We start from the raw sequence: 14,375 nt of genomic DNA, 5'->3' as shown, positions 1-14,375 counted from the left end.
ATGAGTTCACTATTTGGATCAAATCATTAGCAACGACAGGCAAAACCTTCTTAAAGAAATGTGTGGGTAACACATCCAGACAGCAGGAACTGGAGCTTAATTGACTTATAATTTCCTCTAGGGTTTTATAATTAAGTAGTTGAAATTGGGTCATCTTTTCTGCATTTGTTTTGTTTGGACATAGCATTGGTACTGGCTTTGGAGTGGATGTGCAGATTAATCCTCTGATTTTTTGAATTTTCTCTGAAAAGAAACTGGAAAACTTGTTGCAGGCGGCATAGATGCCTGCTGTTCATGTGAGTTTGTGTGGTTCAATTAGTGCTCTGATCCAACTCAAACACAATACACCGAACAGAGCTGGTTTCTTTTCATTACTGCCATGTGTGACCAGTTTGTGAAGATCCCCATGACAACCTCCCATCTAATGCCTGATGGCTGCTGGTCGGCTGTGGAGAAGCTTGTCAACAGGTGGGCTTGCCATTAAAAGCGATCAGCTGGGGGTTTTGATTGACCGGTGCCTGCACAATTTCTGAATCTTTATTGAGCTAATAACTGTAGATGCTACCATTTTATTACCGTTTGTGCCCCAAGACAAAAAAAAAAGATTAATGTAGTCATTTGTTTACAAGTCACAAAATGCATTCAGGATCACTCAGCCTAACTTAATTAAAGACCAAGCATTCCTTGAAGGAAAGCATCTCCCCTGCCACCTTTCAGACCAGAGTTTTAGACTAAGATCATCTTATGTTGAGGAGAAATGGTCAAACTTTGGAAATACCATTACATGCAGTCCTGTGCATTTGTTGCATGATCTTGCACGATCTGTTAATGGAGCATGTGTTGGAAAGAACTGTCAGCTGCTACCACAGGACACTTTTACTCTGCTATTGGTGTCATACGGAGTACAACAAACTGAACAAAAATGAAAGCATTCATACAAATGCACTGAGTGGAGCTCTGACACACTCAGCAAATGGATCAAATTCACCTAAAAGCTAACGCCATAGGTACACTGTTAAATAGTTATAAAGACATAACAGTCGGAACTAATCACGCAACAGAAAACAAATCAAAAAAAGAGTTACAACTAATAATTAGGGAGTCCTAGTAACTAAAACTCCGTGGTTCTGACCATATCATTTTCTGCTGGCATAGTGATTGCAGTTATTTCAGTCAAATACTATTTTTATTATATGTCTCACCTGTTCATACCCGTTAATCTGTTCCTTCAAGGAAAAGAGTTTGTTTTTTAATGTTTGTTAATGATTCCCCTCTTTAAACCAAGCACAAGCATTTTTTTTTTAGCTTAAGTCACTTTTCTCATTATAGGCATCTTCAGATACATTAATTGTAAACAGTGCATGGTAATTTTGTCTATAAAATTTTAAAACACAATTATATGTTGTCAGTATATGTTATACTCCCGGTGCAGACATTTGTTTCTTGAATCACTAACCAGACATTTGACAGTTTCTGTTACATTTACTATGGGAAAAGACAGGATGTAAGTTGTTTAATATTTATTTAATTTCTTTTTTTCTTTCTTTTTTTGTGCACACAGTTGTCACCTTTTTTTCTCCCTCTCCCTTTGGCAGATCGAGGTTGTGTCTCATGAAAACAGTCCGGTCTAATATTTAAATCAGAGAAGCGGATGCCCCCACATCCACCCTCGCCCGAAACAGGAATATTTTTATTTTAATGCAGACAGACAGGTACACAGCTTTCAGTATTGAAATTCTAGTTTGATTATTAAAGATAAAATGGGAAAAAGGTCTGTTGGAATTACTATATTCACCCATTTTGCTTTAAAGCCCCAACTATTACAATTGGATCTTCTTTAGGTTTAGATAAACACAGAAAATAGGCCCACTATGATGAAGAAAATACCCATCTCCCCTCTGTTTTTAGTTTTCTGTATTTAGTAATGTTTTCTCCAAGCTACTCATTGACAATTTAGCTTCTAAATTCAGTCTCACAAATGGATTTTTTAAACAGAAACTCTCCACTGTTGGACACAGCAGGTTCCAATGCTCCAAGCTACTCCTGCATTCGCTAAGTGGCCATATTGATGAGTTAAAACCAGCAGAATGTGTACATGGGGAAGACTTATTTCTCTGTAAGTGAGACTCCATTGGAGCTGCCAGGTCGATATGATAAATCTACTGAGAATACAGGTGGTGACCTGTCCTGCCCCATAACTGCAGATAAGGGAAAAAGTGGGAAAGATAATCAAAACAGCTGAAAAACACAATAGTAAAACAAGTAATTTACAATATTTCTTATGAAAAAATAAAAAAAAGATTTTTTTTTTTTTTTTTTAATTATTTTTTAAGTGGATGTGCTCTCTACCTGCCCTTATGGACCAGCTGTGCTTGTATGTTGTTGAAGACTGGTTACAAAATAAAGTTTGGTAACTTTATTTTTGGTTCATGTGTAGCGAAACTCACCACTAGAGGGGACTGTCATGTTAAAATTTAGTCAACAACAGGAGAGGAGGGGGGACTTTCCTCCATTATGTGTAAGTAGATGGGGATTACTTTCATTTACCAAAGAAAGATGTGTTCAAATGCCATGTCTAAAAGTAGGTAAAATGTATGTTTTAGTTGTTCTCTTTGCTTTCAGACATCCAGGTGGCTGCAATAAATAGAGTTTTTATATGAAGAATGGTAAATAAAAACGAGAAAGACTACTTAGAGGTCTTTTTGTCCTTTTATTCCACAGTTTTTTCTGTTTGTTTTAATGAAAAGAATTCATGCAAATGAAAGCTAATCATTTAAACACGGTTCACAAAATGATAAACAATACCACAGATAATCTGTTTGTTTGTTTGCTTGTTTTTCAAATAGAGTAAAACTTTGGTGTAATTATGGTTATTTCAGTGCCATGGTTTTTTAAGCAGGGGTACTGATATTAAAAAAGGGGGGAAAATTACCCCAAAACAGGCGTTAAATAACAAGACTGACAAAAATCATGTTTTTAGACATTATCTTTTGCTTCCTGGGAGTGTAACTATCATGTGTAGTACTGTCACGTGTTTCCCATCAAAAATAAACAGCTCTGCTTTCTTTGCCCTGTTGAGCAGCTCAGGTGTGTGTGTTGTGTGTGTGTTGTGTGTGTGTGTGTGTGTGTGTGTGTGTGTTGTGGGGGGGTTTACCTGGACCTTATTCCATCTGTCAGCGACTAGCAGCGGGGTGCACCCTGAACAGGTTGCTGCATCATCACAGGTCCAACACAAAATCACAGGAAACAAACAACAAGCAGGAACAATATGCTTGTTTTTGTGTGTTGGAGCAGAGAAACAAGTAAACCCTGCAGGATGGTGGCCCTCCAGGACCAGGATTGGACACCCCTGATGTAAGCTCTGCTTTTGAATCAGCTGTGAGGCAACCTACAGAAAAGTTTCAGCTTTTTATTTTTATGATTTTTTGACCAGATTATAGTCAGTGATTGGATTATTTACTGACCCCTTGGCATTTTGGCATGTAGGTCCACTCAGTTAATCAATCTGCGTCGAGGACACAAACTTGCAGACATTTGACACAGTGAAACTTACAGAAACCTTCTGTTGTGGAGGCTGCTGTAGTGTTGCAGGCAGCTGCTGGGTGGGGACGCAGGATATCAGTTGACCACATAATGAGCTCGCTGATGGAGACTGTCATATATATATATATATATATATATATATATATATATATATATATATAAAAAAACAGAATGGTGATTATTAGCATCATTCTGTCACAAATGTTTTATTCATGTGTTGCATAAATTTTTATTTATTTATTTATTTTGTTATTTTTGCAGGTCGCAGGCCCCTGACCCAGCCAGCCTAATGTGGGTCAGCTATGTTTACACTGAGTGCGGACCTGCATTTCAGAATTGCATACCAATATATCTGGAAAACTATTGAAGCAAACTCATTCAAAGTGAACCGTTTCATATAGTTCAGATGTCATAGTTTGCAATGAGTGTCTTTATTTTATTATTTTTTTAGAAATAAAAATATAGAGCTCATATGCCTAGTTTAATACGGCACTGTTTGTGTTATTTGGATGTCTATTTAAAGAAATAAAAAGAAATAAAACAATATCTCTGTGTTTGTGCACTTTCACACCACGTTCAAGTTCACCCGGAATGAAAAAAAAAAAAAGTTTCATTCAGTGTGTTCTGAGAGGAAAGAGGTGGAGGTAAACTCGACACCTGTGGAATTTCTGCAGGTAAAGTTCTCCACAGTGGGCTCGGTCTGACCGGGGTGGGGCTGAGCTCTGCAGCCCTACCTGCGCCTGGTTTCCGGGACAGGAAGCCCTCCTCCAGGCGGGGCCGAGTCCTCTGCGGCTCTCCCTGCTGCAGAACCGGAGACCGGGCTCAGTCAGGCGTGCGGCCGCCGCGGGACGTGAGCGCGTGCGTGCGTGTGCGTGTGAGAAGGAAACCCGAAGCCAGAAAGTCTGACTGTGTGTGTGCATATCCTGTGTGACAGAGAGGGGGGAAAAACATCCGAAAAGGTGAGTCGTTCATGTTTTCTTTATGCTTTTGACTAATCAGGAAACAAATGAGTGATATGCACTGATCAGCTGCTCAGGCTGAACACATGAGGAGCGGCTGCCTGCTAGCTTATTAAATAATATCCTTATAAGGCACAAAAAACTGCAATGTTTCAAACTTTTTCTTGTTGCCATGTGTCTTAATTCTAAGGTTAATACGTGCCTGCTGCTACCTACAGGCCTTAAAGTTTGGCGCAGCGACTGAATATAATTCTGGTGGTGAGCATGAAATAAGAAAGGTAATTTGACAGTTGTGTTGTTGTTCCTGCTCTGACATTGTGGACGTTCATAGTGCAAAGTCATGCAAGCCAACAGAAGGGTGATAAACATGGTGTCAGAATAAAATAAAAAAACAAATAAACAAATGAAAGAAATAGTCATACAGTACCACATTTATGAAGATTCTTAATGGAGGGAACAAAGACAGTTCTCCATATTTTAATGTGTCTGAGTTTAGGGTGTTTATTTCAGGGTATGATATAATTAGAAAATATCTTTAGTTTATTGCTGCCGTGATGCAGCTCTTAACACTGGTTGTACTTAGATAGGCCTATTTATTGTCTAGTTAAAGAAATGGCATTGACCGACTACCTTCAGACGGTTACTTATTAAAAAACAGTAAATCACAGAAACGTAAGCACTCTGTAAAAAGTAACTTGGCCCAGTGGAAGGAAGTTTGTCCTTCAAATGGAGGGTCAGAGGTTCAAACTCCGGGACCTGCAGCGTGCAGAAGTGATATGATTATCAGTGTTTCCCTGAGAATTTAAAAGTGCTGCATATGGAGTGTAAAATATATAATACAGAACACTGGCTGAGTGAGAGAGTGAATGAGAAACATTGTAAAGTGTTTTGCAGAGGCTAAAAAGGTGGTGTACTAAAAGTGTGGCCCATTTGCCATTCATCAAACAAGAAGAAAAGGCATTTAATAGTTCTGGTTGGGGTTTAGTTTTTGGTCTTGCTAAAAACAGTTCCAAAAACTATTAAGTCTTGAGTTTTACATGTTCTTTCTGCATGATTAGCAAAATATCTCATGAATTACAGACTGGATTTGAATAAAACTTTCATCAACTAATCAACTGAATAACATTTAGAGTCAACCAGACTCAAGATGGCTGCCGCAGCTAACCAGAGCCAATTTTACAGATATTTTGTTGAAATCTGGTGTGGTAGTAGCTGACATTAACCCCTAACTTATAGTAACTGATCGGGAAGATCTGTGCTAAAAACTTTGCCATTAACTTTTGGAAACAACTTCATCTCAGCAAATATCTCAGGAAACTCTGGACAGATTTTAATGAAACTCTCAGGAAATAATTATTGGCTATACCTCTACAAGTTTTTTAACTTTTGGCCCCAATCTCAATCAAGATGGCCACCACAGCTCTACCTTAGAAGAAAACATAAAAAGTGTTACAAATAGCATGATATCTTAGCTTAAACTTTAGCCTTAACTTTAACTTTAGCCAATCTAATTCAAGATGGCCATCACAGTTAATTGACATTTGCTAAAACAAAAATGTCTATAATTCAGTCAATTTAACAGTTATTAAGCTATTTTTTATGCAATAATGTATTAGTCATTCACAACACATACTTTGCACCATTGTACGATATTGTGCATTACAATAAATGACTACAACTTTATCATTCCTCAACAAAAAGGTTAATCTTAGTCTCAAACTCTTGCCTTAGAAGCTGTGGGCGATGTACATTCTTTCAAGGAACACCAGGCCTTTAATTTGAGGTTGCATTTATCAGCTTTTAAGACCTGTGAAAATTGTATTTTATCATGCCCTGATGCATGAAAATCTCAGAACTGAACATCTGTTTTTATCTGCCTGTGGATAAAGCAGCAGCAGCAACAATCATCAGCTGCTACCGTAGCTCAGACAGCATCTCTTTGCACTTTGTCACCTGCCTTCTCAAGGAAAGGAGTTCTGAATCCATCGCCAAGATGCCAGTCAGAGCAAGCAGTGACAAGCTCTGCAACTGGCATCTCTGAGCATCACACTCGTGCATGCGCAAACAAATGTGTGCACCAGGAAATGTGAGGCAGATGTGGAGCTCAGACGTCACTCAGATAAGCCAAAGTATTTTTTTTTTTTTTGTGAGGATTTTAGAGGCAGGCTGCTGACACTCCTGAACACATTCCTACGAGATTAATTACATTCAGATTAGCAGAAAAGCAGTAGCAATTTACTGTCTAACATTTTTAGGGTTTATATTTTTTATGTTGACTGTTCCTTTTAAGAACAACCTCTACATTTGATTTAATGTTCAGTTTTATTTCTGATACCCTTCTTGTGTTTTTTATCAACTTGACTGGGTTTTTTAACATGTGGCACAGATTTCTATGCTGGTAAAGGCTTAGTGCCTTTAATAAGTCTTTAATAAGCTCAAGGATTTAATTTGTGACCTGACTGCTTAAATTAACTCTAACCTGGGTGGTTTATAGGTTAACATGTTATAGAACTGCTCGTTTTCTTGAGTAGATGCTGGTTATTTTACTAATCAATTTGTGATCTCAACATCTGCACACCAGTAAAAACATTCTGGTCTACCAACCAATTCTTTCCTTCCTTCATTCATTCGTTCGTTGCTTTGTTGCTTTGTTGCTTCGTTCCTTCGTTCCTTCGTTCCTTCCTTCCTTCCATCCATCCATTGATCTATCTCCTTTACCCTCTTTTCCATGCTCGGTTGTGGGGGAGCTGGTGCCTATCTTAAACAGTCATTGTGTGAGAGACGGGGTACATCCTAAACAGCTTGCAAATTCATCACAGAGCCACATAGTGACAAACAAGACAGACAACCGTTCATGCTCTGACTCACCTACAGACAATTTAGAGTTCCCAGTTAACCTAACATGTGCTTTTTGTCTGTGTGATTAGCTATCTTCTCCTTGGTTATAAATTTGTCTATTGTTCATTAATTCTGCAGCAGGTGTTTGCACAGACTGTATGTCATGGCTACATCACATTATTGAGCCTTGAATCTGGCTTACCTTGTCACATGGCCACCGTTATGGGTTTGTTACTACCTCGCTTGGTGGCAAAAAGGTGCATCGGAGTGGATTGGCCTCAACCCCTTCATGCCATCACAAATCATACTGAGGCAGCAAGAAGACGTCAAAGTCCTGACTTGAAGTGTTTTGTGAATGTGCTTATTGTTGCAGGGGTGATGGACAGGTTGACATACAGAACCACCATGGATTATGATCTTTGCAGATGTTGTTGGGATCTGTAGTGAGTGTAGGGAGAGCCTGTAGAAGTGGAGATGTGCTCTGGAGAGAAGAGAAACAAAGTTAAAGAGGCTTAGACATGTGCAGAAGAAGGATAGTGGCTATACTGGACAAAAGATGTTGAATATGGAGCTGCCAGAAAGGAGGAACAAAGGATGGAGGTTCATGAATGTAGAGAAGGAGGCTTGGTGTGACAGAGGAGGATGCTAGGATCGGATGAAATGGAGGTACATTATCTGTCATGCCAACCCTAGAAGAAGTAGCCAAAAGAAGAAGAAACTTAAAGCAAGTGTAGGAAGGTTCTGTGCTTAAATGAACAAGATATTTTACTGCATCTTAGCTGTCTTGTGGCCTACTGCTGCAAGGTAGTCAGGCATCACTGTGCAGCCTACAGACCTTATAGTGACACTATCAGTAAATCAAAGGATTTCATTACACAATCAGCCAGTGTTCAGGGTGTAACGACTGCTTGGGTTGGCATTTACAAGAGGCCTAATTTTTCTTTACATTAATTTTGACAGGTTTAGCCTGGTAAAACATATGTTAAGTAAAAACAGTATATCAGGTGGAACAGTAGTTTTAGAATGTGCCAAAGGCCATGAAAGGAGAACTTGTTCAAACACATTTCTCTACTAAAATCCAGGCCCCTAAACTCATCGTGTTTTCTCTTTTGTTTGATTAGTTCATGTCTTTGAGGGAAGTTTAAAAAATGTGCTGTAGTTTTCTGGATGATTTTTCTGATTTTCTCTACATGTGTTAAGGCTGAGCCACCTCAGAATCACCCATTCATCTCCACCTTTTTCTCTTTCTAGTCCTAACATGAACGAGGTGAAAGTGTTTGTTGGTGAGCATCTGCTTTGAATTTAATCACCTCAAAGGCTTGGAAGCCTTTCTGTCAGCTACGCAGGTGTGTCTGTCTGAGTTTAGATTATTTTTTGTGATAAAACATTTAAACCCTAAACAGCCAGACTGTATTTCTGGTTGATCTGGTGCACAGTGATGTCATTATGTTGTGCTTGCTTAAACTTTGCTCGTTTGTGTTTCTTTAGCACATCTGACCCACTCCATGTTGTCTCTTCATTTGATGACTAACAAACAGTTTCATGCTAAGCCTAAATGATCGTATTGTCTATTTCTGTAACATATTTTTAAGCCAGTTTGACTTTGTCAGGTTTGAAGACACTTTTTAGTTTCAGCATGGCTCAATTCCGAACTGATCAGATGTATCAACGAATCTGACAGACTGTTTTATCAAATAAATATAAAACAGCTTTATCCAAGCATTCCTTCTCTGAAGTTAGACATACAGTAATTAACAGCAGCAATTTTTTTCTCTTCACCTGCTCTAAATAAAAATAAAACCATATCTGAGCCAAATAAAACCTTTAAAACTTTTGTAAAACTTTTTAAAATGTTTGAGCTGAAACTTGTGCTCTTTGTTTATCAATAATTTAACTATCATTTCATCACTGTTTGGCATGTATGTATGGTATGTTTTATACAACTAACCTGTTAAAGTGCTGGCAAGTGCACACAATATTTTCTATTTTGGTGATGTTTGTAAAATAAAACTTTTATAGATGTTGTTTTCAATATCATGTCTAAACTGCAGCCATTATAACTAACATACTATGTGTACTGGCAAGTTTGACTGAAAAACAATGAAATATATAATAAGATATGCTTGCCGTTTACCATGCCATAAATAGTGGTGCATGCAAAAAAAAAAAACTAGAGTCAGTACCAGTTGTGTGTGACATTTCTGTGTTGTTTTTGGCTGGTTAGTATCAACTTCCAGATTTGTGCAACGTGACATGCACCATGCATATGGAGAGTCAACTCTTTCTCTTTAACCTTGAATTTTCTTTTGCAGTAATCTTTTTTTTGACTGTGAGATGCCAGCAGAATTAAGCACCCATTGAAACAGCATTATGAGATTTCCTTTGGCTCAGGGGGAAATGATCAGGTGATGTGTGCAGAGGATTAGAAAGATGTTTGAAGGAAAGTGTTTTACTTGTTGGCGCTATGGATAAACTGATCTTTTTTGTCTGGAGATGTTGTGTTTGGGTGGTCGGCTCCTTTTTATTTTGTCATGTAAATTAAAGAGAAGATGTAAAAGGGCTTTACAAAGATGAGAAAACAGAAGAGACACAGTTACAGTGCGGTATATTTTACTTTTTTGTTGGATCAATAAATATAATCATTCTAAACTTTAAGTAGTATATATTAATTTAGCACTGAAATTTTAAGTTTTATTTTAAAAATGGGGGAGGGGTGGTCCAGAAGTTAGTACCCCTACACCCACCTAGAAGGTACAGTGAGGTAAAACCTCCAATGCATCATTTTTAAAATATATTTAATCACTCTAAATTCCATTTACAACCATTTTAAATTAACTTCACATGAATTTTTATTAATTTACTTACTTTATTACATGCACATTTATTTATTTTTGATTCTCAGGTTTCCTCCCACCTCCAAAGTTAGGTAAATTAGTGATTCTAATTGACCTTAAAAATAAGAATATTCCTTGTTTTTGACTGCTGTCCTGTTCAGGAAGTACACTTCCTCTCTGCTGAGATAGGCGACCCGCCACTCCTACATTACTATTCTGAAATGGCCAAAGTGGGTACAGAAACTGGATAGCTATCCACCCAGAAAAATATGACAACTGGTGGTGTGTGTCTGGTTCTGAACCACAAAACAATATCTGTTAGAAAAAAGCAAAAACAAAAACAAAAAACAAAGCAGTGTTTCAGACCTCTTTTGATTTCTAAAAATCATAATACTTGGGTTCTGTCCAAACCTTAAAGGTACTTGAGTTCATTAATCACAGCGACTGGTTTTGATGTTAGAAGTAGAGATAGCATTGATGATTCATCTGGCTGTATATAGAGGACAAACTTCCACTATGATCTCACCTAGAAGATCTGATCCAGGTTCTTGCCCAGGCTTGTTGTACTTTACTATAACCGTTTCTCAAGCTACAGTGTACTGACAATATATTCAGCAGCTAAATCTCAAGCCCTTCCATTTATGTATACACAAACTCAGAGAGGCCCCCAGAGGCCAGGCCTTTCATGTTATGGTGTTCAGAGATACAATATGGTACCTTTGGCTTGTTTGGGTTAGTGTCTTGAGATTACTCTGCTTTGTCTGACTGCTCTGCAGATGCAAGAGTTATGGTGGTGGCACTGAACCTTTGTCAGGTTTGTCCTTATCTCATTGCAGTGATTGTGTGTACTGTGGTGTGTGCTTGCTCAAGGTCTCAGACTGAAACTTGATGCCCCTCTAACTAACATCATAACTCTTTTTGCTTTTCATTTTAACAATGGCTTACAACCAAATGGTGCCACAGTTAGTGAATGCTATTGCCTTGCAGCAAGATGATCACAGGTTCAATCCCAAGCTGGGACCTTTCTGAATACATGTTCTTCTTGTGCATGTGTGGGTTTTCTTTGGGTACTCTGGTTTCCCAATCTAAAAACGTACATATTTGATTAATTGGTAACACAATTATCACTCAATGTGAGCATGAATGACAGTCTGTCTGGTTTACCTTTCACCCACTGATCCCTGGGAAGAGGGAGCTACCTTCAACAAGAACAAGTGTGTAAAGAAACCAGATAGATGGTTAGATGGCTTAGTTTGGTTTTTACAATCTGGACACTTGCAAATATGTATTTCATTCACAAAATTAACGATTTCATGCTGAGTGCTGATAGACTTTGCTGAAATTTACTTAAGGAGCTGAAGCTCCTTAGGAAAGGAAACAGAGCCAGTAAAATGCCAGTAAAATGCATGCTAAAAGCAACTGAAGGTTAGCTAAAAGTAATAAAAGGCTTGGAGAAAAGTAGGAAAAGACTAGTTAAAAGTTAAAGTAGCAAGAGGATAGCTTAAAGCAGCAAAAGGGTAGCTAAAAGCTAAAATTAGCATAAAAAGACAAAAACAGAGCCAGTACGCTAAAGCAGATTACAAAAAGAACTGTCTTTGATGGAATCAAAGAGATCTCAGTGTATTTTTATGGGAAAGTACTTGTAAATAAAGTTAAATATTTTGACAAGTGCCTTTTCTGTCGGCTGTTCCCTTTTCAGGGGTCTCCACAGCGAGTCATCCTCTTCCATCTGACTCTGTCCCCTGTGTCCAACACCCTCCGTGTCCTCTCTAACTGCATCCATATATGTCCTCTTTGTCTCTCCTCTGCACATGCCTCTCTAACTTTATCTCCCAGTCCTTCAACCTGTTCTGTATCTCTGATGACCTCATTCCTAATCCTGTCCATCCTCGTCCCTCCCAAGGAGAACCTCAGCATCTTCAACTTGTCAAATATTTTGTCAAGTATAAAAGTCACGAAACCCAAAAGTCATTGCACCCATCTCCTGAATGAGCTGAACGTTTTGATATACAGTATGAAAAGCTATAAAAACACACAAAGTATACAACAGTATCAGCATTCAGACAACTAATGAGCAAGAACAACGTTTTTGCTTTAATATTTTTGTAAAACCTTCATTACAAAAAGCTATCACCAGCAGCTCGTCTTGTTTCCTGTGTGACACTTTGAGCCTCTCTATGTTCTGCTTTAGCAGATGTCAAAGGTCATTTTAACAGAGCTCAGAATGTGGCAGCTGCTTTGTTCTCCCCTCCCGTTTTTCATTTTATTTGCTCAGTCACACATGCATGCACATGATCTGCACATCACACATAGATGTATCGCTTGCACACAGGAACAAGCATGCACCTATGGTTTTTCTTTTTCTTGTCTAATCCATTCATCTCGTCAGGACTGTCTTGCGTTTTTTTTGAATGGAATTGAACTTGACAGCCATTTTTTTTCTTGTTTCTTGCTCAGTGGATTTCTCATATCTCTTATTTTAGTATAAATACATAAATGAACACGAGTTCCTTGTTTAACTTTCTGCACACTTGATTCTGTGTGTTGTCACAACCGAATCTGTATTTATAGATATACATTTTTTTTCTGGGAGTAAGTTAGATAACAAAATCAAGACCACCAGCTTCAGTAGTTGAATTAGTTGTGGTTCCATCAAACGGATTTTTATTTCAGCTTGTGCAAAAATCTTCCTGCAGCCTTGGGTGAGTTGGAGAACTTTGGAATACTGATGAAAAATAAACTTAATTGTAACTAAAACAAGTTTAACCAAAAAAAAAAATCAGTAAATACATTCTAAGAAATAGAAATCATATGAGTCATGGGTGCATACAGTTCTATAATCTTCTAATCTCTTGGAACAGGGTCACTTGTATAGACAAAAAAAAGAATTTACAAACATAAATTGTAACCCTGACATTTTGTAGCCATTACAATAAGAGCTGCAATTTACGTCAATATAACTGTAAAATATGGACATTTTGCAAGTGTGCATGCAGATAAAAATTATTTTTACTTTTATATGATTGAATGTTTGCTGCTTTCCAATCTTTCACACATTCAAATATTTAGCCTCAAGATAAAATAAATAAAAGATAAAATAATAAAAAAACATTAAAACGCCCAACAGTGTAACAATAACAATATATATGTTTGGTCCAAGTACAAAGATTTCTTTTAAAACAGTTGTTCTGTTCAGTAATGCCTAGAAAGGAAGGGAATTTTGATTAGCACTGAACTAAGTTCAACACCTGTCTTATGGACAATTTTTTTTACTATTTAAATAATTTTGAAGGGAATTTCTTCATCTGTTTCTCCAAATGTTGTCAGATATAATCTGCCACGTTTGTATTTGTAACAAGTTGTTTGCCACACATGAATGTTGACATGTTGTCTGCCTTTAGACACAGAAATTCAGTTAGAATTTTCAAATAAATTAATTTTCTTAAGTAAAATCAATCAAAAAATCACTTGATTAGCTCACAATCCATATAGAGGATTACTATAGGAAAAAAAAAAGGTTTTCTACCCTCCTTTCTTACTGCTTTTACTGTTTTTGACAAAATTATTTCTCTCTTCTCCCTGTTCTTCCTTTAACGTTCCCTCTCTTTCTCTTCCTCCGGCCTCCTCTGCCTCTCTCTCTCCCTCAACGTCCAAAAGAAAAGGGGTGGTGCATTCCAAAAGCCTGGAGACCGTTCCCCTCTTTCAGGCGCTGGCTCACAGAGTGACAGAGCAATTAGAATAAGAATAGCTGCCCATTCACCCCAGAGCCCCAGTGACAAGCCAGAGGGAGCGAGGGAGGGTGATACAGAGGGAGGAGAGGAACCCACAGGGTCCTGTGCTCACGACGCTCCTATTGGCCCACGCTGCTACCTCTGTTTTTACATTGCTGCCATCAGTTACGCTCTCAAGTTTGTTTTACACATTCTGGCGCACAAACTCCCCGCTAATGCTCATGTTCATGCACGCGTAAATGCTGGTTTGGAGCTCGCACACGTGCACTGGTACACGGGAGTCTGCGCACCACCAGGAGAAGGTGGCCAACACAGAGGCAGAGTGAGCATTTGTGACCACGCAGTGCAGAGGGAGGGGACCCGGGGCTGTGTGAGTACAAAGCTGGCCTCACTTTGTTGGATTTATCCGAATTATTGCTGTCACTGCATTCTGATCAGCTAAACTTTCTGTTTTTTCTTCTTGTTCTGTG

At 38.3% G+C, this 14,375-nt stretch overlaps 2 protein-coding genes across 4 annotated transcripts in view; both read left to right on the top strand.

Annotated features, from left to right (window-relative positions):
* zgc:103759 (U8 snoRNA-decapping enzyme) overlaps positions 1-14,375 on the top strand; it is a 576,073-nt gene that overhangs the window by 105,269 nt on the left and 456,429 nt on the right. The gene's annotated exons all lie outside the window — the stretch shown is intronic.
* Positions 4,343-14,375, top strand: part of lamb2l (laminin, beta 2-like) — a 43,465-nt gene continuing 33,432 nt past the window's right edge. Inside the window, exon 1 of one of the 3 annotated variants that reach the window (XM_017411355.3) lies at positions 4,343-4,502. The gene's annotated coding sequence lies outside the window, so the exon portion shown is untranslated. Of the gene's footprint in view, positions 4,503-4,719; positions 4,781-14,091; positions 14,276-14,375 lie in introns of those variants that run through there. The other 2 variants (XM_037977039.1, XM_017411356.3) reach the window with 2 other exon arrangements.

Source organism: Kryptolebias marmoratus, linkage group LG8 (genome assembly GCF_001649575.2).
Source record: "Kryptolebias marmoratus isolate JLee-2015 linkage group LG8, ASM164957v2, whole genome shotgun sequence".
Taxonomy (NCBI): Eukaryota; Metazoa; Chordata; class Actinopteri; order Cyprinodontiformes; family Rivulidae; genus Kryptolebias; species Kryptolebias marmoratus.
The sequence above is the reverse complement of the archived record's forward strand: the minus strand, read 5'-3'. Positions and strand labels throughout refer to the sequence as shown.